Source organism: Dipodomys merriami, unplaced genomic scaffold (genome assembly GCF_024711535.1).
Source record: "Dipodomys merriami isolate MVZ:Mamm:240054 unplaced genomic scaffold, mDipMer1.0.p SCAF_117, whole genome shotgun sequence".
Taxonomy (NCBI): domain Eukaryota; kingdom Metazoa; phylum Chordata; class Mammalia; order Rodentia; family Heteromyidae; genus Dipodomys; species Dipodomys merriami.
The window spans coordinates 900,588-914,620 of NW_027202460.1; positions in this window are offsets into that span (position 1 = coordinate 900,588).

Sequence of the window (14,033 nt, forward strand, 5' to 3'; positions counted from 1 at the left end):
CCCTAACCCGAACTCAAAAACTAACCCTAACCCTATGCCTCACCCTAACCCTCACCCTATCCCAAACTCTAACCCTAAACCTCGCCCTCACCCTAACACTCACTCTAAACCTAACCCTAATGCTCACACTCAACCTAACCCTAACCCAAAACCTCACACTCCCCCTCCCCCTCAGCTTAAACTTAAGCCTAGCAATAACCCTAACCCTAACCCACACACTCACCCTCAATGTACCCGTAACCCTAACCCTAACAATAACTGTAATCCTGACCCTAACTCTCACCCTAACCCTAACCCCAACACTAACACAAACCCTAACCCTAACCCTATCCCTGTCACCCTAACCCGAACTCTAACACTAACCCTAACCCTATCCCTCACCCTAACCCTCACCCTAACCCAAAATCTAACCCAAAACCTCACCCTCACCCTAACCCTCACTCTAACCCTAACCCTAATTCTCACACTCAATCTAACTCTAACCCTAACCCTCACACTCACCCTCACCCTCAGCTTAAACCTAAGCCTAAAAATAACCCTAACCCTCACACTCACCCTCACCCTAAACCTAATCCTAACCCTAAACCTAGCCCTCTCACTCAACCTCACCCTCACCCTCACACTAACCCTAACCCAAACCCTCAACCGAACCCGAACACTCACCCTCACCCTAACTCTCACCATCAACCTAAACATCACCATAAACCTAACCCTCACCCTAACACTTAGCCTAACCCTCACCCTAACCCTAATCCTCTCCCTCACCCTCACCCTCAGGCTAACACTAAACCTAATCCTAACCCTCACCCTCATCTTCAACCTAACCATATCCCTAACGCTAACCCTCACCCTAACCCTAACCTCCAACCTAACCCTAACCCTCACCCTAACCCTAACCCTAACACTGACCCTAACCCTAACACTCACCCCAACACTTACCCTCACCCTAACCCTAACACTCACACTAACCCTAACCCTCACACTCACAGTCACCCTAAGCCTAACCCTATCCCTAACCTTCCCACTCACCCTCCCCCTCACACTAAACCTAACTCTAAGTTTCACCCTCATCCTAAACCTTACCCTTACCCTAACCCAAACCCTCAACTGAACCCTCACCCTCACCCTCACCCTAACACTCACCCTCACCCTAAACATCACCCTAAACCTAAACCTCACCCTTACCCTCACCCTAGCCCTGACCCTCACACTAAACCTAAAACTCACCTAAACCTAACCCTTACCCTCAACCTAACCCTAAGCCTAAACCTAACATAAACCCATACAGTAACCCTAACCCTCACCCTAACCCTCACCATAACCCTCACCCTCAGCCTCACCCTCATCGCAAACTTATCCCTAGCCATAACACTAACAATAACCCTAACCCTAAGCCTAACACTAACCCTAACTCGAATCCTCACACCCACCCTTACACTCAGCCTAAGGCTAAGCCTAACCATAACCCTAACACTAACCCTAACTCTAACTCTAAATCTCATCCTCACCCTAAACCGAACTCTAACCCTAACCCCAAACCTAACAATAACCCTAAATGTAACCCTAAACATAACACTCACCCTAACCCTAAACCTCACACTAACAGTTACCCTCACCCTAAAACTAACCCTAATGTTAACACTAACGCTCACACTAACTCTAACCATCACCCTAACCCTAAACCTCACCCTAATACAAACCATAACCTTCATCCTCACCCTAGCGCTCACCCTAACCCTATCCCTCATCCTCACCATAAACCTCACACTAACCCTAACACTAATCCTCAATCTAAACCTCACCCTCACCCTAACCGAAACACTACCACTCACCCTAACCCTAACCATCACCCTTACCATAACCCTCACTGTCAACCTAACCCTCACCTTTACCCTTACCGTCACCCCCAACCTAACCCGCACCTTAACTCTAACCCTCAACCTAATCCTCACCCTAACCCTAACTCTACCCCTAAACCTCACCCTAACCCTAACCCTAACCCTAACCCTAAACCTAACACTAAACCTCACCCTAACCCTAACCCTAACCCTCACCCTCAATGTAACCATAACCCTAACAATAACCCTAATCCTGACCCTAACTCTCACCCTAACCCTAACCCTAACAATAACCCTAACCCTAACCCAACCCTAACCCTGTCACCCTAACCCGAACTCTAATACTAACCCTAACCCTATCCCTCACCCTAGCCCTCACCCTAGCCCTAATTCTAACCCTAACCCTCAACCGAACCCTAACCCTCATCCTCACCCTAAACCTCACATTAATCCTAAACCTAATCCTCAATCGAACCCTCACCCTAACCCTAACCCAAACCCTTACCCTAACCCTCACCATAACCCTAACCCTCACCCTTATCTTAACCCTTGCCCTCAGCCTAACCCTCATGTTTACCGTTACCATTACCCTCACCCTCACCCTCACCCTCACCCTCACCCTCAGCGTAACTCTCACACTAAACCTAACCCTCACCCGAACCGTAACCCTACACCTTATCCTAACCCTCATCTTAACGCTAACCCTAACCCTCACCCCAACCCTCATCCTAAACCTCACCGCCACCCTAAACCTGACCCTAACCCTAATGATAAACCTAAACCTCACCAGAACCCTAATGCTCACCCTCACCCTAACCCTCGCCCTAATTCTCACCCTAATCCTAAGCCTAACTCTCAGCCTATCCCTCACCCTAACCCTAAGGATAACCCTAACCCTAACAATCACCCTAACAATCACCCTAAAACTAACCCTCACCCTAACCCTAAAACTCACCTAATCCTCACCCTAACCCTCACTCTCAACTGCACCCTCACCCTAACCCTAATGCTAACTCTAACACTAACCCTATTGCTCATGCTATCACTTACCCACACCAAAAACCTAACCCTAACCTTAAACCTCATCCTCACCCTAAACCTCACCCTAACCCTAAACCTAATCCTAACCCTCAACCTCACCTTATCCCTAACCCTAAACCTAACCCCCACCTAACCCTAACCCTAACCTACAACGTCACCCTAACCCTCAACATCATGCGAACCCTCACCCCAAAACCTAACCCTCACCCTCACCCTAACCCTAACCATCACCCTTACCGTAACCATCAGCCTCATCCTCACCCTCACCTTTACTCTTACCATCACGCTCATCCTAACCCTCACCCTTACCCCAAACCTCACCCTAACTCTCACCCTAACCCTAACCCTATCCATCACCATAACCTTAACCCCCAACCTCACTATCACCCTCATCCTAACCCTATGCCTAAGCCTAAGCCTAACCCTCACACTCACCCTCAACTTAACCCTAATCTTAACCCTAACCCTAACCCTAAACCTCAACCTAACCCTCACCCTAACCCTAACCTTAACCCTAACACTAACCCTAACCCTAACCCTCACCCTAACCCTCCCCCTCAACCTAACTCTAACTCTAAAACTCACGCTCACCCTATCCCTAATCCTAACGTTTACCCTAAACGTAACCCTAACACTAACCCTAATTCTCACCCTCACCCTCACCTAAACCGTAACTCTAATCCTAACCCTAACATTAACACTAATCTTAACCCTAAAAGTAACCCTAACCCTAATCCTAACCTTCACCCACAGCCTCACCCTCACTGCAAATGTAACCCTAACCATAACACTTACAATAACACTAACCCTAATCCTAACCATCAACCTCACCCTAACCCTAATCCTAACCCTAACCCTCAAACTAACCCTAACCCTAAACCTCACTCTAACCCTAATACTCATCTTAACCCTCACTATAAGCCTAACCCTAACCCTCACTCTAAACCTTAACCTCACCCTAATCCTAACACTAAGCCTAACCTAAACCTCACCCTAACCCTCACACTCAGCCTAGCCCTCACCCTAACTATAACCATAACCCTAACCCTAAACCTAACCCTCACCCTCACCCTCCAGCTAACCCTAACCTTATCCCTAATCCTAACCTTAACCCTCACCCTCACACTAACCCTCACCATAACCCTTAACCTCATTCTCACCCTCACCCTAACTGTAACCCTCACACTAAACCTAACCCTCAACCTAAACCTAAAACTACTCCTCACCCTAAACCTCACCCTAAACGTAACCCTAACCCTAAACCTCACCCTCACGCTAGCCTTCACCTTACCCCTAATTCTAACCCTAACCCTCATCCTCACCCTAAACCTCACACTAACCCTAACCCTAATCCTCAATCTAACCCTAACCCTAACCTTTACCCTAACCGTCACCCTAAACTTAACCCTCACCCTTACCGTAACCCTCACCCTCAGCCTCAGTCTCACCTTTACTCTTACCATCATGCTCATCCTAACCATCACCCTAACGCGAACCCTCATCCTAACCCTCACCCTACCCTAACCATATCCATCACCATGACCTTAACCCCCACGCTCACCATCACCCTCATCCTAACCCTATGCCTAAGCCTAACCCTAACACTAACCCTCACCATCACCCTAGCCCTCACCCTAACCCTAATCCTTCCCCTAACCCTCAGCCTAACCCTCAACCTAACCCTAAGGCTAACCTTTACCCTAAGCCTAATCTCACCCCCACCACCCTCAGCCAAAACCTAAGCCTAAGCCTAAGCCTAACCCTAACCGTCACACTCACCCTCACCCTAAACCTAATCCTAACACTAACCCTAAACCTAAACATCAACCTAACCATCACCCTAACCCTAACCTTAACCCTAACACAAACCCTAAGCCTAGCCCTCACCGAACCCTCCCACTCAACCTAACTCTAACTCTAAAACTCACCCTCACCCTATCCCTAATCCTAACCTTAACCCTAAACCTCACCCTAACACTAACCCTAACTCTCACCCTCACCCTCACCTAAACCTTAACTCTAACCCTAACCCTAACATTAACACTAATCTTAATCCTAAAACTAACCCTAATCCTAACCCTAAACTTCACCCTCAGCCTCACCCTCACTGCAAATATAACCCTAACCATAACACTTACAAGAACACTAACCCTAATCCTAACCATCACCCTCACCCTAACCCTAATCCTAAACCTAACCCTCACCCTAACCCTAACCCTAACCCTCATCTTAACCCTCACCCTAACCCTAACGCTAACCCTCACTCTAACCCTTAACCTCATCCTAATCCTAACAATAAACCTAACCTAAACTTCACCCTAACCATCATCCTCACCCTAACTGTAACCCAAAACCTAACCCTCAACCTAACACTCACCCTAACCTTAACCCTAAACTTAAACTTCACCCTAACTCTAACCGTATCCTTCACACTCACCCTAAACCTAAGGGTAACCCTAAACCTAACCCTAATAATAAACCTAACCCTAACTCTAATCCTAACCCTGAACCAAACCCTAAACCTAACCCTAACCCTAACCCTCACCCTAAACCTCACCCTCACCATCACAGTAACCCTAAACCTAAACCTAACCCTCACACTAAACCTAAACCTCACACTAACGCTCACCCTAACCCTCACCCTAATCCTTAACCTCACCCTAACCCTAAAGCTAACCTTCACATTAACCCTAACCCTCACCCTAAAACTAAACATACCCCTCAACCTAACCCTCATCCTAACCCTAAACCTAACCCAAACCCTCACCCTAACCCTAACATTAACCCTAATCCTAAAACTCATACTAACACTAACACTCACCCTCAACCTCACCCTAACACTAACACTCACACTAACCCTCACCCTGAACCTAAACATAACCCTAATCCACACCCTCACCCTCATGCTAATCCTAACTCTAACCCTAAAACTAACCCTAACTGTAACCCTCACCCTCACCCTAAACCTAACCATAACTCTAACCCTAACAATAACCCTAACCCTAACTCTAATCCTAAACAAAACCCACACCCTAACCCTAACCCTAAACCTCACCCTAAACCTAACCATCCCCCTCACTGTAACCCTAACCCTAACCCTAGCCCTCACCCTCACCCTAACCCTAACCCCAACCCTAATCCTAAACTCCACCCTCACCGTAACACTCACCCTAACCCTAACCCTAACCCTAAACCTCACCCTAACCCTCACCCTCAACTTAACCCTAACCAAAACCTTAATCCTCAACCTAGCCCTCACCCTAACCCTAACCCTAACCCTCACCCTAACCCTCACACTGACCCTAATCCTCACCCTAACCCTCAAACTAACAATAACCCTCACCTTAACACTAAACCTAACCCTAACACTAACCCTCACCCTCACCATAACCCTAACCAAAACCGAAACCCTCACCCTAGCCCTCACCCTAACCCTAAGCCTAATCCTCACCCTAACCCTCACACTAACCCTAACCCTTACCCTAACCCTAACCCTACCAATCACCCTAAACTTCATCTTAACACTAAACCTAAACCTAACCCTAATCCTCACCCTAACCGTAACCATAACCCTCACATTCTCCCTCACCCTAAACTGAACTGTAAACCTCACTCTAAATCTAACTATAACCCTAACCCTAATCTTAACCCTCACACTCACCCTAACCCTAAACCTAACCCAAACCCTCAACCTCACCCTAACCCTCAGCCTCACCCTCAACCTCACCTTCTCCCTAATGCTCACCCTAACCCTAGCCCTCACCCTCACCGTAAACCTAACCCTAAACCTCACCCTCACCCTCAGCCTAAACGTAAACCTATCTCTAATCAAAACCCTAAACCTCACCCTCACCCAAACCCTTACATAACCCTTACCCTCACCCTCACCCTAACCTTAATGGTAAACCTGACACTAAACCTCACCCTCACCCTAAACCTAACCCTCACCCTCATCATAACCCTAAAGTTCACCCTCAACCTAGCCCTCACCCTAACCCAAAGCCTCACCCTAAACCTCACCCTCACACCACCCTCAAACTAAACCTAACCCTAACCTTCACCCTAACCCTAGCCCTCACCCTAAAACTAATCTTCACCCTGGCCCTCACACTAACCCTAAACCTAACGCTCACCCTCACTCTCATCCTCACCCTCAGCGTAACACTAACCCTATCCCTATTCCTAAACCTAAACCTCACCCTCACCCTGATCATCACCCTAATTCTTTCCCTCACACTAATCCTAACCCTAACCCTAACCTTAACTCTCACACTAAACCTAACCTTCACCCTAACCGTAACCCTACCCCTTACCCTAAACCTCACCTTAACTCTAAACCTAACCCTCACCCTAAAGCTCACCCTAAACCTCACAGTCACCCTAACCCTGACCCTAACCATAATCCTAACCCAAACCCTCACACTAAACCTAACCCCCACCCAACCCTATCCCTCACCCTAAACCTCACCCTAATCCTAACCCTAACCCTCAGCCTAACCCACACCCTAACCCTCAACCTAACCCTAATCCTAACCTCCACCCTAACCCTAACGTTCACCCTAACCCTAACACTAACCTTAACCCTCACGCTCACCCTCACCCTCTCCTTAATCCTAAGCCTAACCCTAACCATCACCCTCATCCTTACCTTAACACTAAACCTAACCCTAACCCTCACTCTAACAGTAATCTTAAACCTCACCCTCAACCTAATGCTCACCCTTACTTTATCCTCACCCTAACCCTAACCCGCACATTAACCCTAATACTCACCATAACCGTAACCTTACCCCTAACCCTAACCCTCATCCTAAATTTAACCCTAACCCTTACCCTCACCCTAATCCTCACCCTAATAGCACCCTCAAACTAACACTTACCCTAAACCTCAGCCTAACCCTAACCCTCACGCTAAACCTAACCCTCACCCTAACACTAACCCTCACCCTCACCCTAGCCCTCACCCTAACCCTAACCCTAAAACTCACACTCACCCTCAGCCTCACCATCACCCTCAGCGTAACACTAAACATAAACCAAATCCTAACCCTAAACCTCACCCTCACCCTAAGCGTCATCCTAATTCTTACCTTCACACTAAGCGTAAACCTAACCCTAACCCTAACACTCACACTAAACCCTCACCCGAACCTTCACCCTAACCCTAATAATAACTCTAACATTCACACTAACCCTAACCCGAAACCATAACCTTTACCCTAACTCTAACACTAATCCTAACCCTAAACCTCACCCAAACGCTAACCCTTACCCTAACCCTAACCATAACCCTCAACGTAACCCTCAACCTAGCCCTAAACCTAACCCTAACCCGAAACCGTCATCCTAACCCTAACCCTAACTCTAACACTAATCCTAACCCTCACCCTAACCCTAACCCTAACCCTAACCTTCTCTCTAAACCTAACCCTCACCCTAACATTAACCCTACCACTCAACCTAAACCTCATCCTAACCCTAACCCTAAACCTAATCCTAATCCTAAACCTCACCCTAACTCTAACCCTCACCCTCAACGTAACCATAAACCTAAACATAACCCTAAAAATAACCATAATCCTAAATTTTATCCTAACCCTCACCCTCACCCTAACCCTAACCCTAACACTAACCCTCACCCTAAACCTAACCCTCACCCTCAGGGTAAACCTAAACCTAACCCTAACACTTACCCTCACACTATCACTAAACCTAACCCTAACCCTCACACTCACTCTAACCTTCACGCTAAACCTTACCCTCACCCTACCCCCCAACCTAACCCTCACCCTATACCTAACATTAACCCTAAAACTAACCCTAACCCTCACCCTAACCTAAACACTACCACTCACCCTAAACCTCATCCTAAACCTGACCCTAATCCTAAACCTCACCCTAACCCTAACACTCACCCTCAACTTAACAATAAACCTAAACATAACCCTAAAAATAACCCTAACCCTAAACTTTATCCTAACCCTCACCCTCACCCTAACCCTAACCCTAACCCTAACCCTAACCCTAACCCTCACCCTCACCGTAAACCTATACAAAAACCTAACACTTACCCTCACCCTAACATTGACCCTAACCCTAAACCTCACACTCACTCTAACCCTCACCTTAAACCTTAACCCCACCCTAACCCTCATCCTAACCCTCACCCTATCCCTAACCCTAACCCTCAAACTAACCCTAACCCTCACCCAACCCTAACCCTACCCCTCATCCTAAATCTCAACCTATCCCTAAACCTAACCCTGAAACTAACCCTAACCCTATCCCTAAACCTCACCTGCACACTAACACTCACTGTCATCCTTAAACTTACATTAAACCTAACCCTCACCCACACCCTAACCCTCAGTCTCACCCTCACCGTCAGCTTCAGCCTAACCCAAAGCCTAAACTTAACCTTATCCCAAACCCTCACACTCATCCTCACCCTAACCCTAACGTTAAGCCTCACCATCACCCTCAACCTCACTCTAACCCTCAACCTAGCACTAACTCTCCCCTTACCCTAACACCCAACCTAACCCTTACACTCACCATAACACTAAGCCTAACCATACCACTAAATCTCACACTAACCCTCATCCTAAACATCATCCTATTATTAACCCTAACCCCAAACCTCACAGTCACCCTCACACTAACCCTAACTCTAAGCCTCAAACTCACAGTAACCCTAACTTAAACCCTCAAACCAATCCTTATGCTCAACCTTACAATAACCCTGACCCTCACCCTAAACATCAGCCTAAACCTAACCCTCACCCTAATGCTCACCATAACCCTAACCCTCACCCTAACCCTAATGTTCAATTTAACCCTAACCCTCAACCTAACCCTTACCCTCACCCTAACACTAGGCCTAACCCTAACACTAACCCTCACACTAACCCTTAACCTCACCATAACCCTAACCCTCAACCTAACCCTAACCCTAACCCTCTCCCTCACCTTACCCCTCACACTAACCCTAACCCTCACCCTTACCCTTATTCTTACCCTCACCCTAATCCTCACACTAACCCTAACCCAAACCCTAACCTAACCCTAATGTTGACCCTAGCCTTCAACCTAACCCTATTGCTAACCCTAACCCTCACCCTAACCCTAAACTTAACCCGGAACCTCACCCTAAACCTAACCCTACCCCTCATCCTAACCATCATCCTAACCCTAACTCTAAAGCCTCACCCTAACCCTAAACCTAACCCTAAACCTCACCTGCACCCTGACAGTAACCCTAACTCTCATGCTAACCGTAAAACTCACCCTAACCCTAACCCTCAACCTCACCCTAATTATAACCCTAATCCTCAACTTAACCATAACCCTCATCCTCACCCCAAACCTCACACTAACCCTAACTCTAATCCTCAATATAACACTCACCCTAACTCTAACCCGAACCCTCGAACCCTTAAACTAACCCTCACCCTAACCCTAAACCTAAACTTAACCCTAACCCTAAACCTAACACTAACCCTCACCCTATCCCTAATCCTAAATCTAACCCTAGCACTAACCCTAAACCTAACCCTAACCCTAACACAAAGGCTAACGCCAACCATCACCCTAACCCTAACCCTCACCCTCACCCTAACCCTAACGCTAACCCTAACCCTAACCCTAACCTCACCCTCAGCCTAACCCTAACCCTAACCCTATCCCTCACCCTAACCATAATCCTCACCCTCACCCTCACCCTAACTCTAATCCTAACCCTCACACTCACCCTCACCTTAACACTAATCCTAATGCAAACCCTATCACTAACCCTCACCCCCACACTAAACCTCACCCTAACCCTTACCCTAACACTAACCCTAACCCTAACCCTCACCCTCACCCTAACCCTAACTCTAACCCTAAACCTCACCCTCAGCCTAACCCTAACCCTAACCCTAATCCTAAACCTCACCCTAAAACTAAACCTTACCCTAACACTTACCCTCACCCTAACACTAACACTAACCCTATCACTAACCCTCACACTAATGCTCACCATCACCCTAAACCTAAAACTCACCCTATACCGAACCCTAAACCTCAACTTCACCTTAGCCCTCACCTTAACCCTAACCCTCACACTCACCCTCACCCTAACCCTAATCCTAACCCTAACCCTAACCTGAAACCTAATCCTCAACCTAACCCTCACCCTAAACCTAACCCTAACACTAACCCTCACCCTCACCTTAGTCCTCACCCTAACCCTCACCCCAAACCTAACCCTCACACTCACCCAAACCCGAACCTTAAACCTCACCCAAACTCTACCCCTAATATTAACACTAAACCTCACCCTACCCCTAACACTAACCCTCACAATCACCCTACCCTCCACCTAACCCTAATTGTAACCCTAAAGCTCATCCTAACACTCACACTAATCCTAACACTAACTCTCACCATAACCCTAAACCTAATTCTAACCCTCAAGCTAAACCAAACCGTGACCCTCACCATAACCCTAACTCTAATCCTCAACCTAACCTTAAACCTAACCTGAGCCCTAAACCTCACCCTAACCCTAAACCTAACCCTCACCCTCACCCTAGCCCTAATTCAAACCCTAAACTTAACCGTAACCCTCATGCTAACCCTCACCCTAACCCTAACCCTAAACCTCATCCTCAACCAAGCCCTAATCCTAACCATCACCCTATCCCTAAACTTAACCCTAACCCAAAACCTCACCCTCACGATAACCCTCAAACTAACCTTAATCCTAAACCTAACCCTCATCCTAACCCTCACCTTTACCCTAAACCTCACCCTCACCCTAACCCTAACCCTAACCCTAATCCTCAACCTCACCCTAAAACTAAACCTTACCCTAACACTTACCCTCACCCTAACACTAACACTAACCCTATCACTAACCCTCACACTAATACTAACCATCACCCTAAACCTAAACCTCACCCTAACCCGAACCCTAAACCTCAACTTCACCTTAGCCCTCACCCTAACCCTAATCCTCATCCTCACACTAAACCTCACACCAAGCCTAACACTAATCCTCAATCTAACCCTCACCCTCACCCTAACCCTAACCCTTACCCTTACCCTTACCATAACCCTCACCCTCAGCCTAACCCTCACCTTTACTCTTATTGTCACCCTTATCTGAACTATCACTTACCCTAACACTAACCCTCACCCAAACCGTAACCCTAACCATCACCCTAACCCTAACCCTCACCCTTACCTTTAGGCTCAGCCTAACCCTAAGCCTAAGCCTAAACCTATACCTAAACCTCAAACTCACCCTAGTCATCACCCTAACCCTAATCCTATCCCTAACCCTCATCCTAAACCTAAACATAAACATAAACTAAACCAGCACTCTAAACCTAATCCTCACCCCCACCCTCACCCTCAGCCTAAACCTAAGCCTAAGCCTAACCCTAACCCTAACCCTCACACTCACCCTCACCCTAAACCTAATCATAAAACCCACCCTAACTCGAAACCTAAACCTCAACCTAACCCTCACCCTAAACCTAAACCTAACACTAACCCTTAACCTTACCTTAGACCTCACCCTAACCCTCACCCCAAACCTAAACCTCACACTCACCCAAATCCGAACGTTAAACCTCACCCTAACCCTAACATTAACCCTAACCCTAACACTAACCCTCACAATCACCCTACCCTCAACCTAACCCTAATTGTAACCCTAAACTTCATACTAACCCTAAACCTAACCCAAGCCCTAAACCTCACCCTAACCCTAACCCTAACCCTCACCCTAAACCAAGCCCTAATCCTAACCCTCAGCCTATCCCTAAACTTAACCCTAACCCTAAAACTCACCCTCAGGATAGCCCTCACACTAACCCTCATCCTAAACCTAACCCGCATCCTAACCCTCACCCTAACCCTAACCCTAACACTCACCCTAACCCTAACCCTTGCACTCACCCTCAGCCTAACCCTGACTAAACCTAACCCTAACCCGAACCCTAAACCTCACACTCACCCTCAACCAAACCATAATCCTAAAACTAACCCTATCCCTAACCCTAAACTTCACCCTAAAACTCAACCTAACCGTAACCCTAACACTAACCCTAACACTAACACTCACATTAACCCTCACCTTAACACAAACTCTAACCCTAAACCTCACCCTAACCCTAACCCTAACCCTCAACTCACCCTCTCCCTCAGCCTATCCTTAAGACTAACCCTAACCCAAACCCTAACCCTAATACTCACCCTCTCCCTAACCCTCAGGCTTACCCCAAGACTAACCCTAACCCTAAACCTAACCCTAAACCTCACCCTAACCATAACCCTCACACTCACCCTAAACCAAACCCTAACCCTAACCCTCACACAAACCATAAGCCTAAGCCTAAACCTAACCCTAACCCTCACACTCACACTCAACCTAAACCTAATCCTAAACCTAACCCTATCCCTAACCCTAACCCTCACACTAACCCACACCCTAGTGCTCACCCTAACCCTAATCTTAACCCTAAACCTCAACCTAACCCTCACCCTAACCCTAACCCTACCCTAACGCTAACTCAAAGCCTCACCCTCATGCTAGGCCTAGGCTTAAACCTAAGCCTAACCCTAACCCTCACCTAACCCTAACCCGAACATTAACCCTAACTCTAACCCTTACCCTCAGGCTAGCCCTCACCCTAACACTAATTCTAACATTAATCCTCATCCTAACCCTCACCCTAACCCTAACCCTAACCCTCACACTAACCCTAGCCCTAACCCTAATCCTAACCATCAACCTAATCCTAACCCTCATTCTCACTGTAACCCTAACCTTAACCCTAACCCTAAACCTAAACCTAAACATAACTGGAACTCTATCTCTCCCTAACTCTAACCCTAACCCTCAGCCTAATGCTAACCCTGACCCTCAGCCTAACCCTAACCCTAATCCTAACCCTCCCACTCATGCTAACCTTTACCCTAATCCTGAACCTAACCCTAAGCCTAACCCTCAAACTCACCCTAACCCTCACCCTAACCCTAAATCTAACAATAACCCTAACCCAAACCCTCACAATCAGCCTCACTCTAAACCTAACTCTAACCCTAAAAATCACTCTCACCCTAACCCTAACCCTAAACCTCACCCTAAACCTCATCCTCACC